Source organism: Capsicum annuum, chromosome 11 (assembly GCF_002878395.1).
Source record: "Capsicum annuum cultivar UCD-10X-F1 chromosome 11, UCD10Xv1.1, whole genome shotgun sequence".
Lineage (NCBI taxonomy): Eukaryota > Viridiplantae > Streptophyta > Magnoliopsida > Solanales > Solanaceae > Capsicum > Capsicum annuum.
The window spans coordinates 11,058,401-11,080,972 of record NC_061121.1 but is presented as its reverse complement, the minus strand read 5'-3'; the positions used below and the strand labels follow the sequence as shown (position 1 = coordinate 11,080,972).

Below are 22,572 nucleotides of genomic sequence, written 5' to 3'. Positions count from 1 at the left end.
ATATATATATATATATATATATATATATATATATAATTGAGAGTTTCTCTTATTTACACCTTTGTGTGTGGCTACTTGAGATTTATCTTGCAATCCTATAAGAACAATTCTTTAGGAGGTAAGATTAATTCTTAATTTGATATCTTTGATTTCTATTAAAGTTAATTAAAGAAGGTGATTAGTCTTATATTAATTGTTGTCTTTAGTTTCTTCGAAATAGGAGTCTAGATCACTTTTGATCTAAGTTCTTGAATTGACTCTATTAGTATCATAATTATTCTTAATCCGCTAATTTTGAATACTAAAATCAATTAGGGTTCTTAGCACTTAACCTTAAAATTGGGGATTTTATTCTCCAATTTTGCCTATCTTTAATTTCTTGCCTTTAATCATAGTATTTTTGCTTCCGCATTATCTTCTTGTTTATTAACGTAACCCGATTCTTATCAAGTGGTATCAGGGCCAGGTTCTATCAAGGTTCCGTTCTTGATAATCTTGGGAGTTTCAACAAAAAGAAAATACTCAAATTTTTTTTCATTGTTAAGGTTAAGCTACATAGCCAAAATAAAAGAGAAAAAACGAAATAAAAAAGAGAGAAAATTTATCTGTTTAAGAATTAAGGTATTATAAAAAAAAACAGATTTTTTTTTGTGTTTCTTGATTTCCAACATCAACAAGGAAAATCAAGAAGAGGGGAAATTTGAAAAATTTTCTATTTACACAAATTGGTCTTTTTTTCTTGTCTCATCAAACCCAACTTATTTGGGTATCATAAATTCTTTTCTTTTTGCATCTTACTTCTTAAAAATTGTTGATAATAGGGTTGTATATATATATATCCTAAAGGATCCAGCCAAAGGTAGTAATTTGAGTGGAAAAGGGGCAAGAAAGGGTGAGATAAAAAAAAGGGTCAAATTGAGAGTTTTTGTTTTCTTTAACTTTTGGAGATGTCTCAAAAAGATACTGACGCTGGGACTCAAAACAACGACATATCCAAGGAACTTAGAAGGATTTCTGCTCGACTCGATACATTAGAGGTCACCCAAAACCCACCTAATCAGGTGAATATAACTGATTTAAGGAGAAGTGTTTTTCATACAAGATGTGGGATAAAGGATAACATTTGCTCTATGATTATTGATTTTGAAAGTGATGCTAATGTGATAAGTTCATACGTGGTGGAGAAGTTGAAACTTACATGCATCAAACACAATAATTTCGGTGAACTTAAGGTGACTAAGCAATACATAATTTCTTTCTCCATTGAAAGGTACTCTGATAATGTTCTTTGTGATGTAATTCCAATGCAAGATTGTCATATCAAGCTTGGGCATCCCTGACAGTTTGATAGGAATACAATTTATGATAGGGGAAGAATAGAGTTTCTTTTGAGCTAAAAATAAATAAATTATAAACTTGTACCTTTAACTCCATCCCAAGTTTATAAAGATCAGAAACGTGTGAAAAAAACAATAAAAGATTTTGAGAGAGAAATTAATGGAAGGAGTAAGGGAGTGTATGTTGACATTCGAAGAGAGAAAAAGGAAGAGGTTGTATTGTGTGGAGAAATAAGCTGTCAATTAAGGTCAAGAGAAAAGAAAATAGAGATGATCACGAGAATAAAAAGGAGAGGGATGGTTGTGAGGAAGAGACAGAAAAACAAGAGAGTTTGAATAAGGTTATTTCTTATTCTAACTCTAATATTCCTACCTTTTCTTCTAGTTATTTTGACTCTTTTGTAGATACTCATGGGAATATTTGCATTAAAAAATCATCATTGAATAACCTTATTCCTAAGGTGGTCCAAACTAAATATCTCATTGAGCAAGTGCATGTTGATGAGAAGTATAAAGGTAAAGAGAATTATTTTGGATCTTTCCAAGATAAGACTCGTAACAAGAAATCCAACAAGGCAGATGTAGATCTAACACCAATGAGCAAGAAAATACAAAGTGATATTATTCCTTTGCTACATAAGACCAAGATAAGACCTAATTCTTCAAGTCTCGGTGATTGTATGGTTAAAAAGATGTTTGCTACTAGTGATGAGGAAATACGTGAATATTTTGATATCCGTGATCAAATACCCTTTGTTGAACCTATTCATGATTCCTTGTTGGAGAATTTGAGCAATTACTTAGAATTTAGTGGAGATTCTATTTTGAGACTGAAAGGTTCTTCTAACCTTCTTGAAAATTCCTACGCATATGTGGATAGATTTTATGTGAAAAAATCTTTGAGAAGTGTAATCAATGATGATTTGCTATATCCTAAAAGTGTTAAATTTGATACATATTTTATAGAGCTTATGAGATCTTTAACAAGCCCAGTGGTGTACTTTATTGATAGAGCTAAATTGGGGATGCACACATCATTCCCTACGTCATCTAAACATGACTATTGTTGCGCTCATACAAGGAAGAGAATTTTCTATTGGGATGATGATGTCCACATGCTTTATAAAGGTGTATTTATACATGCAAGGATTAATTGGGTTATATGGACACATGGTCACTATTTTGTTTTGTTCCTACCATTGTTGCTTTCAAGTAATGAATGTTGTTTATTATTGTATGTCTTCTTGATTTTGCGATATTTCAATTCGAGGATGAATTATTTTCAAGAAGAGGGGAATGATAGCATCCATTCCAGCCCACTTGCATTAAAATTGACGGGATTCAATGTGAATGAAGAAGAACTTATGATGGAAGAAAAAACCTAAGAACGAGCCCGAGAATTATGGAGAAGCATAGGCTAAGTTCTATTCATATTTCACGATTCAAGTCCAAGTCCAAACGGAAGAAGATTGGGCCATATGAGTTTTGATTAAATTTGTGAACTTTTCCTCAATTTGTTAGGGATTTATTTTTTATATTATTTTCCTAGTTTAAAGTTTCCTAGTTTTAAAGTTTCCTAGTTTAAAGTTTCCTAGATTTATTTATTTCCATAAAAGTAGAATTTGAATCCCATGCTATTTGGAATAGGGCTTTTTCCTATATATATATATATAGAGAGAGAGAGAGAGAGAAAGAGAGAGAGAGAGAGAGAGATGGATTTTATTTTATTTTTTTAAGGAGACAATATTATTATTAATTGAGAGTTTCTCGTATTTACACCTTTGTGTGTGGCTACTTGGGATTTATCTTGCAACCCTATAAGAATGATTCTTTAGGAGGTAAGATTAATTCTTAATTTGATATCTTTGGTTTCTATTAAAGTTAATTAAAGAAGGTGATTAGTCTTATACTAATTATTGTCTTTAGTTTCTTCGAAATAGGGGTCTAGATCACTTTTGATCTAAGTTCCTAAATTGACTCTATTAGTATCATAATTAGTCATAATCCGCTAATTTTGAATACTAAGATCAATTAGGGTTCTTAGCACTTAACCTCAAAATTGGAGATTTTATTCTCCAATTTTTCCTATCTTTAATTTCTTGCCTTTAATCTTAGTATTTTCACTTCCGCATTATTTTCTTGTTTATTAACGTAACCCGATTCTTATCACATGTGGGTATTACTCTTGAATTAAGACTTGAGCTTGTTGGATTATTGATACGATAAAAACTTGGAAGGCACAAAATCAGTCCAAAATAGTCCACAAAATGGCCAAAACTGAGAGCCCCTTTTAAGATCTAGTATCGGCTAACTACAACAACACAAGAAGGACACAATAACAACAGGATATTGAGGTGTATTGACACCTATTTTGCAGCGAACAACAAACTAACAAGAAGATTACAAAATGGAATCAACAATAAGTTGAACAACAACAACAATAAGCCTCACATGGCTTACACTAAAACAAAAGAAACAAAACAAGATTACAATAAAGTAAAGGGATAGATAGATAGACCACATGAAGGTATAATCTTAAGAACCCAAGAATGGACACTCTTGGACCCTTAACATTACACACAACAATAAACCTATCTCTTACAAAGATACAAGAGAAGAGTCCACCACTCAAGCACCGATGTTTCCAAGAAATTCACAATCACTAGCGAAACCCACACTAGTTAGTGTCCTAGTTTCGGGTGGACACTCCTCAAGAACAAGAGAGAGCTTGTTACAAGTGTTCTACACTCACAAATATCATCAAAAATTAAGTAAATAAATCCTAACATGTTCCTTATATAGTTATTACAAAATGGAATACAAAAATATCCATAATACCCTCAAGGGTGAGGTGCCCGGCAAGTGTAAGAGTGGGCTGATTTTTAGTGTGTTTTGGACCTCTTCTATACTTCAATTGCACACACCAAGTTTCGGGACCAACGCACACCCTCATAAGTCCATATCCATAATTATTCTTGTATCAGTTATAGTGATAAGATGAGGTAATTTCTTAATGTGATGTAGAGTACAGGGTCCCGTAGTTTAAGTTAGCATCCTTTTAACTTCGGGTTAGGCTTCAACATGGAAGTACTATGTAGTAGGACTCAAACTCTTGTGATTAGATGCATTATGGGAGAATTATAATTTGAAAATGATGAAGTATGCTATTTACTTTTTGGGACATGGTTGAGTAGTGTCTCTAAGTTTTAGGTCTATTCGTTGTATCTTGTAAGGTAGAGAATGCTTCTAATTCCTATCTTCCTCAAAATCTTATTTCATGATTATACTGATATAATCAGGCCTATTATCACCAAATAAACTCATGCCTTATGTTGTGTTGATCATGAATCATGTGCAAGATCATATCTATGTCAATCCTTATTATCTCATGCTTCGTGCGTATACGATTTACTAGGGGGTTATTATGAAACTCTTTTGATGCCTTTGCATATTCCATTGAGGAAAAGAAAATGTTTAATACAAGGTTACATTCCTTACTTCATACTTTTCGAGCTTCAACAAGATCCTACCCATTATTCGGGAACGAATGATCCCAAGGGGGAGATAATGTAACACTCCGCATTTTTGAGATAGAAATCGAACCGTCATTCCTACGTGTATAAAATCTAATACCATGATTCATATTGTAATTCGTGAGTCATATTTATCCTAGTGTGGGAAGTTCTTTCGAAGTGAAAAATATTCATAGAAACCACCGAGAGGAAAGTTGAGCTAAGAATCTTTCATTACAAGAAATCTGGGTATTAGTGGCGACAAAAGTCGCCGCAAAAGAACCAAAAGTCACCGTTGAATATTTTTAGCAGCGAAAATTAGGTTATCGGTAATACCTCCGTAACTAAAGATTATTTGTGGTGATAAATTATCCTCGCCACAATAAAACATTATTTGTGACAACTATTACCGTCACAAAAGATATACAATTACGCTGCAAAATGTATTTTGACAAAACATTTTTGGGATAGGTCGCCACTGATATACCAGAATTAGCAGCGACTTTGTCGCCGCAAAATCACCATTAATTGTGACCACTTGTCTGTCGCCACTAAAACTTCTGCACGACTTTTGTGACTACCTATTTGTTGCCACTAAAACTTCCGCACATCAATTGCGACCATCTGATTGTCGCCACTAAAACTTCTGCGCATCTATTGTGACTACCTGTTTGTCACCACTAAAACTTAGCACATCAACTGTGACTACCTGTTTGTCACCACTAAAACTTAGCACATCAACTGTGACCACCTGTTTTTTGCCACTAAAACTTCTGCACATCAATTGTGACCACTTGTGTTGTCGCCACTAAAACTTCTGCAGATCAATTGTGACCACTTGTTTGTTGCCACTAAAACTTCTGCATTAGTAACGACCTTTCTCGCCATAAAATCAATATCAATAGAGTTTTACAAAATTGACAACAAATTTTAAGAACTACAAATAATATTAGCTAATAAAAATATCCAATAGTGTTTTACAAAATCATCCTCCAATCAAATATTATAACTACATTCCTTAATAAGAAGTCAACCGTATATATTTTAAGAACGACATAGTGCTTCAGTTTTATCATATTCATACATATGATCAAAAACCAAAAATGCATTCTACGCCTTCATGTTCCTCCTTGGTCAACCCATTGTTTAAGAATGTCCCTGCCATTATAAAAGCACCAAATCAATTTATTTACTAAAAAGCTTCAAACTAAGAGGCTTTTGCCTAATCTATAAATAAAAAAATTAAATATCGATTTCTTATAAGAGATTGAATTTTACACAATAAAATAATGATGCACTGATAAAAATAAGATGGATGGGATGACAGAAGATTGAACAAGATTAGAAATAATTATGGCAACCAAAGGGTGCTAATACATACTAAAAAAGAAATGCAAGAATGCAACATGAGGTGGGAAATACACTTGAAGATGCAGCAGAAATAGAGAGTTAAATAACATCAAAAGGCAAGTACCAGAGGAAGAATACAGAAGAAGAACAGGGGCAGGATTGCTCCAAGAAACTATGTACAACCATAGATATTTCTGAGAAGCAGAACACTGTTCAGATGTGTAACATGGAATTTTTCTGCATATTCAAAAACACCTTTTTTTTTATAACCGTGGTATCCATATCAGCTTTTGTGTACCTCAAATGCTGAATCTAGAAAGGCAAAATTTAAATCCTCTTTTTCTTTTCCGTTTTTATATCTTAATTTTGTACATTAATTTAAATTTATATATCAATATCATTAGCTTTATTTTTACATGATTTTCACTACGAGAAAACAACTCTATGAATATAATCTATAAGTTATTTACATGATTTTCACTATGCAAATCATTTGGGATATCATTCTCTAGCTTTGACTGGTAGCTTCTTACATGCATCTGTCATCTATGTATCTAAACTCCTTATATTAAAAGTCAGTTGTTATAATAGGTAAACATGCCACAATCTGTTTGAATAGATGGATAACACCGGACTAGATGCTATTGGTGCTTTTCATGGCATGTGCTTGGTTTCTAGGTTCAGGTCATAGAACGGTTGAAAATGGATCACTCAAGTTGGATAATAACTTAATGAAGCAATAGTGATAACACAACAGTTGAAGTCATTACAATGTAAAAAGTGAATTCTAGTCAAGAAAATACCTGTTGCATTTCAGCCATGAGAGCAACCATTTTTTCTTGAAATATTTTTTCTACTTCTCCTTTCATGTGTTCACGTTACTCTTCCAGTTTCTTTTGGAAATCTTGATCCATTTCTCTTTTCAAGTCAGCTGCCATTTGTTCACGCTCTTCTTGCAACCTTCTTTCCATGTCAAGTTGCATTTCTTGACGCATACTTTCTACCGCTAAAGACACGTTGGCCTCTATGTTTTCTTGTTGCATTTGACTCTTTTTAGGAGGCTTTTTCCCATGTCCTTTTCCTCGAAGATATCCTGATCTCACCCCAAGAACCGAAGATAAAATCTCATCGCTAGTCATGGGATTCTCGATCTCTTCTGACTGTTGTTCAATGAAAAGTTGATGAAGCTGTCCCTATAATAATACATTAACATTTATATCCATACATAATGTACTGAACATAACTGATAGTACATCGGGAAGGCAATAAGGCAGTAGTTTTAGAAAAGTACATGAATCTCTTAGGATTGTGGATCCAACCATACACGTTCTCCATTAACATTCTTACATGTATGTTGGATCTCCCAAATTTTATCTGGTATCTCCTTTTCTCCTGTAAGGGGATCTCTCTGTAATATCAAAAGGAAAAATATAAGCAAATAATTGTATAAATATCAAATTTATATACATAATAACAAGAGAACAAATATAATGTATTTTCACCGCAGATTCCTCTACTTCTGCAAATGATTTTGTGCCACACGAATGTTTGGTTATTTTTTTCTCTATTTTTTTTGTTTCTCTCACTAACGACCTGCACTTAAGTTAGTAGATTAGGAAATCTCCAATCAATCAGTAAATAGTTATTATTATGTGTAAAATTATAATTATTTATTTAGTCACCTTGAATTCATCACTGCCAAAATATTCCACTAGGTGCTTCCAGTCATCCAACTTAACATCCTCAGGTCGATTAGACAATCGATCTTTATGTCATAGCTAGAGTTGATAATATGTAATCGAGCTTTTCATGATCTGAAAAGTCTTTGTATAGTGCTTATCACAAAGCCTTGTAACTTATACTCTGGCAGCCCATTTAGAACTTCAAATTTATCCTGCAAACAATGTAACAGTATATTTGATATTCTAACTGCATATAGATAAAACGTAAAATATAAAGTCAATACATTATTAAGAGAAATTACCCTGACCCTAAGTCACATTGCTTCTCCATGCTTTAAAAATATCTTCTGCCAATTTCCATCTCGAAATGAGATAGTGGTTCTCATGATCCAACCAGAGTAATTGACAATATCTCTAGCTCCAGAACCTACAACTCTATCAATGTCATCTGTAATCATAATTTTGATTTTTTCCTCCATGTTTAATCTTAAAATCCACAGTTTTAGATTTGTATTTTCCTCTTCCTTTCCTTTTATTGTTGCAAGAAACTGCAAAGCAAGAAAATATATTATTATTTAAAAGAAGATGCAACATGCCCTCCTCATCTAATTGATGTCATGATGGAAAACATGTTTTTGGTGTTATCACAATTTTCTAACTCCAATTTCAACTTTTATTATTATTACATATAACCCCTATCTTTTAGATTTTTATATAAAACTCTCCTTATAACTGTAACTAACTACCAATAAAAAAGTAAAAGTAAATGGTAAATACTCTTCTTACAGTGCAAAGATGATTCTCTAGTATTTCAATCCCAAAAAGAGAAAATGATCAAAAAGAACCATATTATTTTAGCAAGTCACCGTTAAGGATTACACAAGTACCCCTAAATTCACTGTGTGGTTCTTCAATCAAGCATAACTCATTTTGTGCCATACCACATGAAAGGAACAATCTGATTTCCAAGGTAAGCAGGTGAAATAAAAACTCCATAATAGCTAGACTCTTATTCTTAAAACAATCTTTTATATGCATAAGTGAAGAGTCCTTCTCTAATTATCTTAACTCACAAAAGAATTAATATTGTCAAAAAATATGACAGTTGATTCAGAAAACCTCACCTCCAAAAAATTTACAATCAGGGAGCAGTTCGATCAGATTAGAAGTTTGCTAACAGTTGCTAAACTATCAAGCATCGGATGTTATCTCAGTAGTAGATGTCACATAGTACTAATTATTTTGTATTGAGTTTTTCCAGCAATAGTAGTGTATATCTTTGACATTCTTGACGTGAAATATGAACTATAGAGTTGGTTTGTATTCAGGATAGTGCTGCAACTAACATTGAACTACTATCTTCACCTTAAACCAATTTCAATGCTTTCGGTATTACATGTAGATGGCCTAAATTACAACAACAAAACAAACCCAATGCATTCCCACGCGGTGGGGTCTGGGGAGGGTAAGATGTATGCAGTCTATACTATCACTTCCGAAGAAGCAAAGAGGTTGTTTCCGATAGACCCCCGAGTCAAGACGTCTAAAGAGGAGACATTTAAAAAAAATCTTTTGGTTGAACAGTTAGAAGAGGAGACACTTGGACACTCCAGTTACTCCAACAATTGATAAACCATTCAGAAACTCACTTAAAGTTGGTTCTATCCAAACTTCTTGATCCTATCTCCATTCAAGTAGAAACCTCTAACTTCATATGACACTCCTTGTTCATCTTACATTATCAAAGATAAAAGAGAGTTCCATAAAGCAATTCCATTGCAGGTTATAGGGGTTTCTTTGGGGATCTAACTATGCGAATTGCATGATAGAATGGTCCATACAAATTGCATCTTTTTCATCATTCATTATCTGATTAGTATAAAAAGATTTAAGATAATTTTGAAACAGCAAGATGAGGCGGGGTTGCTCAGTTGGAAGAGCACTCCACATCAAACCAAGAGGTTGGTAGCTTGGAACAGAGTAAAATGGGAAAAATCCAAGTTTGATTCTGAGTAACGGGAAGGAATTGCCATGAACCAAGAAAAACAAAAAAGCAGAAGAAAATTCTCAGACTAGTCTAGTGAACATACCACAGTTACGCCAGTTGCCTTGGCAACATGGCGTAAATCTTCTTTGCATACACATCTAACTGTAATGGCACCATCTTCCACAATATAGAGTAAGTACAAACAAAATAAACTGTAGAGGCACACAAGAAGCACAGTACTTTATCTGCATAACACCAACTAATAAGTATATCTGCATAACACCAACTAATGTACAATTTCCAGCATAATTGTCAAACAACATTCTCCGTTTTCTATGATTTGTAGAAGGACAGGATTTTTAAAGAATAACGTTTGATAATCTAGACTAATAGGAACCTTATGGATGCACTAACGTTCACTCAAAGCCAAAGATAAGCCCCATTCTATACAAAAACATTAATCAAGAATAAGAAAAAGAAATAACACGACGGTGCTTATATATATGTTAGGAATTAATAAGAATAAAAGTTAATCGTGTGGCAAAGTGGGAACAAAAAAAACTAAAATCAGGCAGTGATCTGCCTATTGTCTTCCCTTTTTCCTTCAAATTAAGTTACAAGTGCCATACTCACTAACGTGAACGAATTAGCCTCGACGGTGCTTATGTATATGTTATGAATTAATAAGAAGGAAAGTTAATCATGTGGCGAAATGGGAACAAAAGAAACTGAAATAAGGCAGTGATCTGTCGATTGTCTTCCTTTTCCTTCAAATTAAGTTACAAGTGCCATACTCACCAACCTAAATGAACTAGACTCGATGGTGCTTATGTATATCTTATGAATTAATAAGAAGGGAAGCTAATCTTGTGATGGAGTGGGAACAAAAAAAATTAAAATAAGGCATTGATCTGCCAATTTTATTCCCTTTTTCTTCAAATTAAGTTACAGGTGCCATACTCACCAACGTAAACGAACTAGCCTCGACAGTGCTTATGTATATGTTATGAATTAATAAGAAGGGAAGTTAAATCATGAACTAACCTGCACCGGTTTCAGCCTCTACGCTAAGTCATACATTTTCATCTAGATTTATCGATGATTGTGTCTCTGGGGATATCCTTTGGACAAGGCCACTTGACATACGTTCTATTTATAGAGGTCCTTGGCTTAGACTAGTTGGCTGTCCAGTCTCCAAAGAAGGTGCAATATTGGTTGTATTTGTGGATGACATGTTGTTTTAGAACTTACATGTTCTGGAAAGCTGCCACGTCCACATCTACATCCCATACCTCCTCTTCCACTTTTACCTCGCCCAGCTTCTCTCATTTCCTGCAATATTACGTTAAAAAGGAGAAGTGCATCAAAACTAAAAATTAAAGATGACAAAATATATATTTACTGTCGAGGAAACTATCAATTTATAAAATGAAACATTAAATCCAATAATTATAGAATATTAAACAGTTTGTTGAACTATTTAAAATTATTGAATCTGCTCAAACACTAATTTCAGTTACAAATAAAAGTTGCAAGCAAAACAACGTCAAATACAAGGTATCATAATGAGAACATAAAATACAAGATGTCATATTGAGAACACAAAACACTACATATCAGCCTATTAATAACTTCTCAAAACAAATGTCATCCTAATAAGAGCACAAAATATGAAGAACTTCTCTTCAATCTTCAGCGGGATATATCATTGTCTTCTTCATCATTATCATCAAGAAACTCTTCTTCACTTTCTTCATTGGCTGAAAATTCAGTATCATTATCATTAATGAAACCATCTTTCCTCATTTACTTGTGTATTGGTTTGTAAAACAGTTTCTGCTTCAACATCATCCCTATGCAAAGACATCTCAATATCTGTTTGTAGATTATTTCCACACAAAATATCTTCAACTTCATCTTGTTGATAAACTTCATCATTCAATGATGCTTCTCTTTCAACTTTAGGCACATTAAAAAGGTCACAAGGATTAGTCTTTCCAACAATAAGCCAATCTTTATCGACCAAATCATTCAAGTAGAAGACTTGTTCAGACTGAGATGCCAACACAATTGGCTCATTTGTATTCAACACATATTGAGTATTCACACTTGTAAAATCATATTTATAAATCTTATATCCTCTTCATAGCCATGCCACATCCCACCAATGATACTTGAACAGATGAAATTTTCTATTTCCAATATAATGCAACTCATAGATATCCTATAATACACCATAATACTCCTTATTAGAGTCTGAAACATCTCCTCTCACAAGAACTCCACTGTTCTGTGTTTTTCTCATAAGATCTTTTGTTTGAAATCTAAATCCATTGACCATACATGTTGAATATTGATGTACCAATGGTTCTGGACCAATAGCTAGACTTATGATATCATCATTTGCACGACCTTGTGAATATAGTAAAAATATCTACAAAAACAAGCAACACTATTATGACTAGTGTCAAAACATTGAAAAATACTAATATTTATTGATTCGTTTAATTAGTAACCTACGCGTGCACGAAACCAATCCATAAATCCATTGTTATGCACTATATGAGCATGCGTTGAACCTTTTGCTTCAATCTGTCTCATGTATTCCCTACAATTTGTGTTATTTAAGATTGACTGAATTATACTAATGACAAATTATATTTGAACTAGTAATACACTTACACCCTGTATTGTGAAATCTCTTCACAATTTTCAAGCACATAAATACATGCTTGATTTAATTCATCATGAGGTAGAATATTTCCTCCATCTGAAGCCCCTTTAGTTTGTCCACAGTGTTTAAAGATAGACATCTCACCATTTGACACAGATTCATCGTCATTTCTAGTTGATTTATTAAACTTAGTTGAGATGTTCTTTAAATATCGTGAACAGAATGTAAGGCTTTCCTCTGCCAAATACCTTTCAGCAATTGAACCTTCTGGATGACCTTTGTTGCGATTATATACTATAAGTTCTCGCAAATACCTATATAAAGATATCTCATTTATATAATTATAGAATATCACATATTATATATATCGACAATTAAATTTTTGAATGATACAATAGCTCTCAAAAGGATACATGTTACGATATTGAACGGGTCCACCGAGTTTTGACTCTCTTGCCAAGTGAATTGGCAAATGAATCATGATATCAAAAAACACCGGAGGAAAAACCATTTGAAGTTTGCACAATACGATAGGAATTTCAGCCTCTAGGATATCAAGATCTTCATATTGTCAGGCATTTATAATATAGGTTCTTGAAAAATTTGCCTAAGGCAATAATTGGTTCAAAAACTTCCTTAGGCAATATAGCACGTATTGCTACTGGTAAAATATCTTGCAATAATACATGATGATCATGACACTTCAATCCATGTATCTTTTTCTCAAGCACGTTAACACACCTAGAGATATTTGATGAAAAGGCATCTGGAACCTTCAAATTAGCTAAGAAGTCGCATAACTTCAACTTCTCTTCAGGGGACAAAGTATAGCATGCCGACGGTAAAAAAATATTATCTCCATCCTCAATTGGATGCAAACTTTGCCTAATTCCAAGGTCAACCAAATCATATCTACTTTTCAATGTGTCCTTTGTATTTCCAACCATATTCATTATAGTTGATAAAAAACTTTCAGACACATTTATTTCTATGTGCATTGGATCAAGGTTAAGTATTAGGTGATGACCATCCCAATAAGATAATTCAAAAAATATACTTTTCTTCTTCCAATTATAAGCATCATTACAAACATTACACTTTATTTTTGGCATTTACCAAAAGTCACATTACCTAAATCATGTAATTGCACAAGTGCTTCAACACCAGTTAAAGGAATAGGTGCAACCCCCATTTTAACTTTTCCATCAAATAAAACTCTATTTCTACGCCATGGATGGTTCATAGGAAGAAAACGGCGATGACCCATATAACACAACTTATTACATAAGGAAATTGAATGTGTATCTTTATGGCAACAAGGGCATGCAAACATACCTTTGGGTGACCATCCTGAAAGGTTACCATATGCAGGAAAGTCATTAATCGTCCACATGAGAGAAACACGCATAAGAAAATTAGATTTTGAGTATGCATCATAAGTATCCACCCCATTCCATAATTCATTCAGCTCTTCAATCATTGGTTGTAAGTATACATCAATATCATTACCTATACATTTAGGGCCCGGAATAAGAAGAGTTATCATAAAATATGAACTTTTCATGCAATATCATGGTGGAAAATTATATGTAGCTAGAACGACGGGCCAAATACTATAATTGGAACTCATACTACCATTAGGTTGGAACCCATCACTTGCTAAACCTAATCGAATATTTCTTAAGTCAGCTGAAAAGGTAGGATGGTGCTCTTTAAAGGATTTCCATTCAGTTGAGTCGGACGGATGTCGCATAAAACCATCATCAATATTTTCCTCTTTGTGCCACCTCATCTTTTTTTCCGTCTCTTTTGCCATATACAGTCTTTGAAATCTTGTTTTGATTGAAAAATGCCGCAATACTTTATGAGCTACTTTCTTGCCTTTATGTTCTTTTGCCTTCCATCGAGATTTACTACACTTTGAACATGATTGTAAATTCTCATAATTGCACCAATATAATAGACAATCACTCTTACATGCATCAATTTTGGTGTACCCCAAGCCGAGATCAGAAAGAACTTTCTTTGCTTCATAGAAAGACTTGGGTACAAATGAACCCTCAGGGAGAACATCTTTAAAGAAGTTCAACAAATTATCCATCAATTTGTTTCTCCAATAGTTAAGGCACTTCAAGTGAAGTAATTTAACAACAAAAGACAATTTTCATACTTTTGTGCAACCCGGATAAAGTTCTGTCTGACCATCTTCTAATAATCTGTAAAACTTTGTTGCATGCACATTTGGATCTTCATTGCCCTCCCGAGAATTAGTAGTATCATACATATTTGTATATCCACAAGCATAATGAATAATTTCAATAACATCATCATCTTCTACTTCTTCACTACCTGTAACATTAGAACTTTCAACCCTATCCAACACTTCTCCATGATATTCCCACACGTTATAGAAAGCCCAGAAGCCATTATTCAACAAGTGTCGTCGTACATCAATTCTCAACTTGAACACGGTGTTTCTACACTCCTTACTAGGACATCAAATAATAGTGCTCACCCCAGATTGATTAAATGCCCAATTAAGAAAGTTATCGACTCTATCTCCATATCTTTGGTCAGCTCTGTTCGAGATATTCAACCAACTTTTATCCATCCCTAGCTTTTATATCATTAAAACAAAGTAATTAATTAATTAAAGATACAAGTATGAAAATAATTAAAATAAATACAAGATAGTTAAATCCGCACCAACTTCAAGCAGAATTTCTAAGATGAACCTGCTTGTATCTAACTAAAGCCAGGGTAATTTTACACAAGTTCATATCATATCGTACGATTATTTCATCTAACATAGAAAGAAACAATGAGAGATTGAAACATAAAAGGATGAAGACAAACATAAGGAAACTATGATAGTTCATGTTGCAATGGTATTATGATAGTTCATGTCGCAACACACAACTTGCGTCATTTAATAAGGAAAATAATATTGAAAAACCAGCAAGGTAGCTAAAATGACAGGAAATTTATTTTCTTTTGTTTGTCACCGTATTGAAAAACCAGCAAGGCAGCTAAAATCTGTTATAACTCATATGAATGATAAATTCAAACACATCTTGATGTCTATTACTAGGAATTGACTAGCATAAGAAAAAACCCACATTATGGGAACGCCACTGATTTTTACTTTTTCTTTTTGGATAAAGGTTAAGTTATGCCACTGAAATATGTTACAGCTTAGGGTAGGTGCATCTTCCTGTGACACTTCTTACATTAAGCTCTATCGCTACTCTCTCCGATAATGTGCAAGCAAAATGGACGGAATTGTTTGTGTTACGAGAAATCAGTGATATTTTTTGAGAACTTTCTTCTGATTAACAGTGTACACATATCTACGGTGGCCCAAAACATCTCATTATCTTCAACTTTCTAGCCAAGCAGACTCAAAAGATTTTTTTTTGTGACAGAATAAAGAGGCTTTTTTTAAGGATTACGAAAAGGCATACAAGAATCTCTCTGAGTTTGGATTACCACATTCATCATTTATTAGTTTAACACCAGAAAAAAGCACAGAACTTGTGAATAGGGATAAACATAAATGTTACCTTTGGCTCTATAACCTCAAAAATTAAGAACTCTACTCCTTCCTCCTTTGACCTTTGAGAATTCTATTCCTGCAAATTTTCAATTGGGTTAAATAATTTTTATATGCAATCTCAAAAAAAAATACATACCTTTGGATTAAAAAAAATACCCAGCACAAACTTTGGATTAATATCTTTATCTTCAAATCTAATAATTGGGTTAAACAAACTTTTAATCCAAAAATACCCAAACGGATTTTGACCACTTACCTTATGGAGCACAAAATTTGAGAAACCCTAAGAATTTAAAGCATAGATCTGTTGAAGAGATGAGTAGCTTTGACCAACAAACTTTAATCAACAAATTTGAGCAGCTTTGACCAACAAATCTAACCCATTTTGTTTCAGATTCGAGGTTTTGATTTAGATTAAGGCAAAAGAAAAATGGTGTTGAAGAGATGGTGGAAAATAATGGTATGAACGAGGGAAGCAGAGTACTATTGTAGTTGAGAAAAGAGTGAAAGAGAGCTGATTATTACTCTAGTTGCAAGTAAAACATGAGAAATCTTCAGTAAATAATTAGAGAAAGACTTACTAGGGAAGCCATGGCTATGAAGAGATGAAAGACAACAACAACAGTTAATTCCTTTACTTTTTTCTCTTTGTGCTTTTCACTGGAACACAACTGGTTTTTTCTTGCTTTCAATAGTAGATAGAGGAATTTACAATCTGTTTTGTTTTGCTATAGGATGTGTAAGTCTTTGTTTTCATTTTTTGTTTTGTTAAAAGGCACTAGAAGTTAACTATTATAATATTAAAATGTAAAATTAATTACTTTTAGAGGCGATCATATATTTTTTGTCACTACAAAAATGGAGCCAAAATATTTTATCCACGGGAACTAAAAATTTTAGTACAATAACGCGTATTAGCAGCGACAAAATTAGTCGCTGCTAAAGCTCAATGTCCTCTTAAAATATATTAGAAATTTTCCACTATTATAATATTAAAATATAAAATTCATTAATTTTAGAGGCAACATTGTCATCACATAATTACTTTTAGAGGCGACTTTATATTTGTTGCCACTATAAAAATGGAGCCAAAAATTTTTGTTTGCGGAAACTGAAAATTTCAGTATAGTGACGCATATTAGAGGCGAGAAAAATTAGTCACTGCTAAAAGTTGATGTATGGCAGCGACAATTTTTGTCGCCACTGAATATGACGTTTCTGCAGCAATACATTGACTCGCCACTAAATGTCGCTGCTATAATGCCTGTTTGTTGTAGTGTTTGATTCATCCAAAGTTTGGTATTCATTCTATAAGGGTCTATTTTGAATGTATATAACTTTTGATATACGTGAAATTTTTCAGCTCAAACCCACCAAATTGTAGATAATTGAGTCAGCTTTCTAACGATATAAATTTTACCTTAATACGATACCCGAGTGAAAAGTTATAGCCATTCTTGTGAGAGGCAGTAGGGAGGGCAATAAGCCTGCGCCCCAGGGCTTAGAGTGCTGGACTGGAGCGGGCGTCGCAAGGTCTATTCCACCAGACTAAGGGCGCGCTGCCTAGTCCATTTCTATGCTGTTTTCAACTTCTTAAGGGTAAAAGGGCACTTTGGTCCTTTCCCCTCAACCCCAAATGTCCAAAGGATGATTTATATCACCCAAAGGGGAAATACTTTTCCATCTTCTTCAACATCAACTCACCAAAAACCCTCTCTTTCCCCAAGAATGATATTCAAAATTCTTTTCTCCAAGAATCCAAGGAATTCAAGCCTTTTAATCCAAAATTTCCCTAGAAAATGTCAAGATTAAGGTTCTATTCCTCATCTAAGGAATATAAGGTATCTGGAACTACCCTAAACACCATGGGCATAAGTTTTACATTTTTATCAAAGTGTAAAGATCCCTACTCATGTTTATAAGTAAGGGTTTTCTTTTGATATTGTTTCGAAAGGCATGCATCATGAAATCGTTTTGACGAAAGTTTATAAATAGTATTGAACTCTTTTTTGTGGAATTGAATTATAGCCCCTTATATATATATATATATATATATATATATATATATATATATATACGTTTTCAATTTTTGAAAGGTTAATTGAGAGCATGACAACAAATTCTCTCTCTTGATATGCAATTTATTGTCTATTTGATTTGTGGGTTATTTTCGAATGCATGATTTGGGTTTTGAACTTAAGTTCCTTAATATTTAATATGGTTGACATGATTTATGACATGATGAGAGGGGAAAAGTCTCATTATTTACAAGAGTTTATTTTGTCGATAGAAAGAGATACCTGTGTTTTAAAGAAAGATTGGCCACCACATGATAATGTGTTTTAGAAGAATTGTTTTGCATACATTTGCATGTGATTTGAGTTAAAAATGTCCTCATGAACTATTTAAATCTATGGGGGTGGCCATCTAAATGATTTCTTTTATAAAAAGAACTATGATTTATGACATGATACGATATGACTTGCAAGTCTAGGTATGATGATACCTATTATGGATTGCCCTTAACATGAATGTAGCAAATGTTGTAAAGATATAGAGCATAGTTTTAAAGAATCAAAAACTGAGCTTAAAGGGAGCTAGTTGGTTACCCGAAGAAGGCTTGAGTTCAGATAACTCTTAGCCTAAAATTGTGTTTTGCCGATATAGGTTTTTATGTGTTATTCGGCAAGTGGGCAAACCTTTTTCATGATTTTTTTCATCTTTGCGACAAACTTGGATTTGGGGGCCTGGTCGCTGGGTTATGGACGGGATCCACATAGCCCGTGGGTTACCATGTATGTAGACTAATCCATCTAGTTCATAAATAATATGAAGAGTGAGTCATGGATTCAAGGAAGCATTTTGAAGTTTATTAAAGTGTGCTCATGTGTTTTCACTTATGCATTATGTTCATTGTTTATGAAAGGCTCTCATTATGTTGTATAAAAACATGTTATTTTGGATTGTTTCGCATACCAATACAGTTGACCCCCTATATTTCAGGATCTGAGGCTCAGTTCTGGAGCCCCGCTAAGCAGTAGATTGGCGTGTCTGAGATTTGCAGTTGGTGAGCCTCCCCTATTCTGGAATGATGGTGTAGTTGAAGGAATAAATCTATCAGTTTGTTTAGACCAAGGCAGAAAATACACGATATGAGTTATATTGTGAATTATTTACAATCTCATAAAAAAGCCTAAATTATTAAAAAGGAATAATAATAGAGAGATATTTATATGGTGTAAAAAAAAAAATTAAATTGATATAAGTAATAAATAAATAATTTAATCAAATTATTTTCTAATTAATATTTTTCTTTAAATTATGCAAATAAAAAATGTGAGGAGTGTTTCTATCACTTCATGTTTTGAAAACTTTAGAATATTCTAAAGTCTTGTTAGATCGTGTTAACACGTTTTTTTTTCGTTCATTTTTTCATGTTTGATTTGGCACATTCTTTAAAAAAAAAAAAAAATTTACTATATATTCTTGTTAATTATAAGTTATCTATATGTAAGTAAATAAATACTTCATAGTATTTAATAGCAACTGTAAAACAGAATAACCCAAAAAAAATAAATATATTCTTTGATTTTTCAAACTAAACAAATAAAATAGAAAAATTATTTTTAGTATACTGAATAAATAAAAATAAAAAATAATAATAAATTATCTTTTTCTTTTAATTTTTTTTTCTTTTAACTCTACTTTCATTCAGAAGGAAGGCTGGTGGTGAGGAAAAGGGTAATTTAGTGAGTATCATTTTGTCATGAAAATTTAACGTTGAAAGTGGAGTTGAAATTGTGTTTGACTATATTTTCTTACGACATAAGTTTATATGTTCGTATTGTAATATCTCACAAGTTATGTTGCATGTCTGGAGGACATATCCCTCTAAGTTATGCAGTAAAACTCTATTAAAAAAGCACAACGCACAGAGCCACACATATGCCGCATAACTTAATTACTAGAAAACTAAACTTAATTATGCCAAGTGAAGCAAAAATTCGCTAAGCTTATACCGAAAAAATTATGTCTAGATAGGTAAAAATATAGAATTTATCCATAAACTTTTATTAAATAAGCAGTAAAATAAAAAATAAAAGTACTCAAAATAGGTGCAATCCGTGCAAAAACTTCATAATAACAGAAGTTGATAAGTTGTGTCACTTTGTCTTATATAAGGATTATGGGCATCAACATCTCTTTTTCTTCATTTATTTTTACTTTGGTCTTGTATTATTTCTTTGTCTTTGTGTTTAGTTTTCTTTTGGATCTAATGACTTATATGCGCAATAAGGTACTACACTTATCATATAATACCTGTATATGACACATTTCTCTTGAATATTGATTATTAAAATGTAGCACGATAAAAAATGCTTGCAGCAACTTGCATGAATGATTTTAGCTTATCTAAGTAGTGACATGTCTCTTTTATTATAAAAGGATTGTGTGGCATTAGTTTCAAGCACCATTAGACACCAAGATATATATGGTAAATTACATAAATTCTTAAAATATCTTTATTATATTTTTTTATTACTAGAAATTAATTACATAATATTTTATAATAATTCAGCCAGCAGAATGTAGATACATCTTGTAACCCTTAAATACATACAGATACATGCATGATGTAACTCCTCAGATACATGCAGATATATGACAATGAACTCAGATACATATGGATAACAAGTGATGTATCTAAAACTAAACCATATATCCAGACACTTTAATTATGTATATCCGCATGTATCTGGAGGATTACAATTGCTACAATGTATCCGCAACTAACTATGTATCATGACTACATAATGTATTTGTGTCATATTTTAATGATACATTATTTAATATGAAAACTTATGGAAAACGGAGTAAAATTAGCTCCTATAGTAATGAGAATTTTATTGGTTAACCAAACATAAAATAAATAATTAGGAAAGCTATGTACTAATTATCTGAAGTCAATGAATGAAATTGGTCCCAAATGAATTTATTTTAAGATTATGACAACTATTCCAGATAGGTTATAACAAACATGCAACCAACTAATCACCATCTACCTACCACCGTTTCTATATATATATATATATGTTATTTTTACTTATCAACATGCATCTCATTTTAGAAAATCAAAACATATTCAGTTGTTCATTTTTATTTTATCTATAAATATAAAGAGGTATTTATATAATACAAAAGAAAGAAGTATTAAATAAATAAAGAAGTATTAAATAAATACGAGTAATAAAGAAATAATTTAAGTAAGCTATTTTTTAATTAATATTTTTTTAAGAGACATGCATATTAAAATGTTAGACAAATTAAAAAACGGAGAGAGTATTTCTATAATTTTTGAATATCATAAAGTCTTCATAGATCGTGTCAACAAGTTCTTTTAGGTTTTGGATATTTCAAAGGTATCAAAAGATTGAAGATTTTCTATCAAATTAATATAATCATCGTGAGCATTAATGGCTATTTATTTTGTTGACTTGTATTTATTTTATTTTGAGTATTTTTTCGTCCATCGTTTCACGTTTGATTTCAGGGACGAATTTACGGTAGTGGGTGCAAATTTTTGAGAATCCACATCCACTATCGTAAGACTTATATTTATATTAAAAAATTTGTCAAAACGTATAAATATTAAAAGGTGGGACCCCATAAATAAATCAAGGGATGCCTCAGTGGTATGAAAGGAACCTGTTAACATCGTGTCTCTTGGGTAGTTGAACGTCGGTTTGATTCCTTGTGGAGGTGCTTATTTTTCTCCATTTAATTCTTTTCGGCCCCTGTTGTTTATTGGGAACCCACAACTTTGAAATTCAAGATCTCCACCTCAATTTGATTTGATATATTTTTAAAAAAAATAATAAAATAGAATGATAGGTTACTAACTATTCTTGTTAACTATATGTCATTTATATGTTGGTAAATGAATACTTCATAGTATTTAATAACAACCGTAAAATAGAATAAAATAAAAAATTATTCCTTAATTTTTCAAACTGAACAAATAAAATAGAAAAATTACTTTTAGTATATTAGATACTTAAAGACGAAAAAAATGATAATTTTTCTTAATTTTTTTTCCTTGTAACGCTACTTTCATTGAGAAGGAAGGCTAGAGTTTTTTGCTCGGATAAATTATTATACAGAAATTTGTAACTCTGCAATTACTACAGGATAAAATGATAGACTATGAATATTTAAAATATTGGAGACAAAATATGGAAGAAATAATATTATTAGAAAAACTTATGAAAGATAATCTAATTGGATATTTTGAAACAAAAGATATAGAATATTTAGAATACCTTCAAAATAATATAGAAGAATTACAAAAACTAAGGGGAAAAAATAAAGAATACTATATAGTAAAGCATAGATCTATTTTACCACACAAATTATCCGCATATCCGCACCCCCTTATAATAGATCTATTTTACCACACAAGTTATCTGCATATCC

At 32.3% G+C, this 22,572-nt stretch overlaps 2 long non-coding RNA genes across 3 annotated transcripts; both read right to left on the bottom strand.

Moving 5' to 3' along the window:
• Nucleotides 1–5,841: 5,841 nt before the first annotated feature.
• Nucleotides 5,842–8,504, bottom strand: LOC107847008. 2 transcript variants are annotated; one of them, XR_007047175.1, is made up of 5 exons: nucleotides 8,184–8,504; nucleotides 7,882–8,093; nucleotides 7,491–7,792; nucleotides 7,003–7,392; nucleotides 5,842–6,007 (listed from the first exon to the last, which is right to left on the bottom strand). It is a non-coding gene; the product is annotated as an uncharacterized LOC107847008 (long non-coding RNA). The 2 variants fall into 2 exon arrangements; XR_007047174.1 differs by having other exon boundaries at nucleotides 7,491–8,093.
• A 1,722-nt stretch (nucleotides 8,505–10,226) lies between these two features.
• Nucleotides 10,227–16,801, bottom strand: LOC107847009. Its single transcript, XR_001667254.2, has 3 exons — nucleotides 16,680–16,801; nucleotides 16,106–16,174; nucleotides 10,227–11,200 (listed from the first exon to the last, which is right to left on the bottom strand). It is a non-coding gene; the product is annotated as an uncharacterized LOC107847009 (long non-coding RNA).
• Between the last annotated feature and the right edge of the window lie 5,771 nt (nucleotides 16,802–22,572).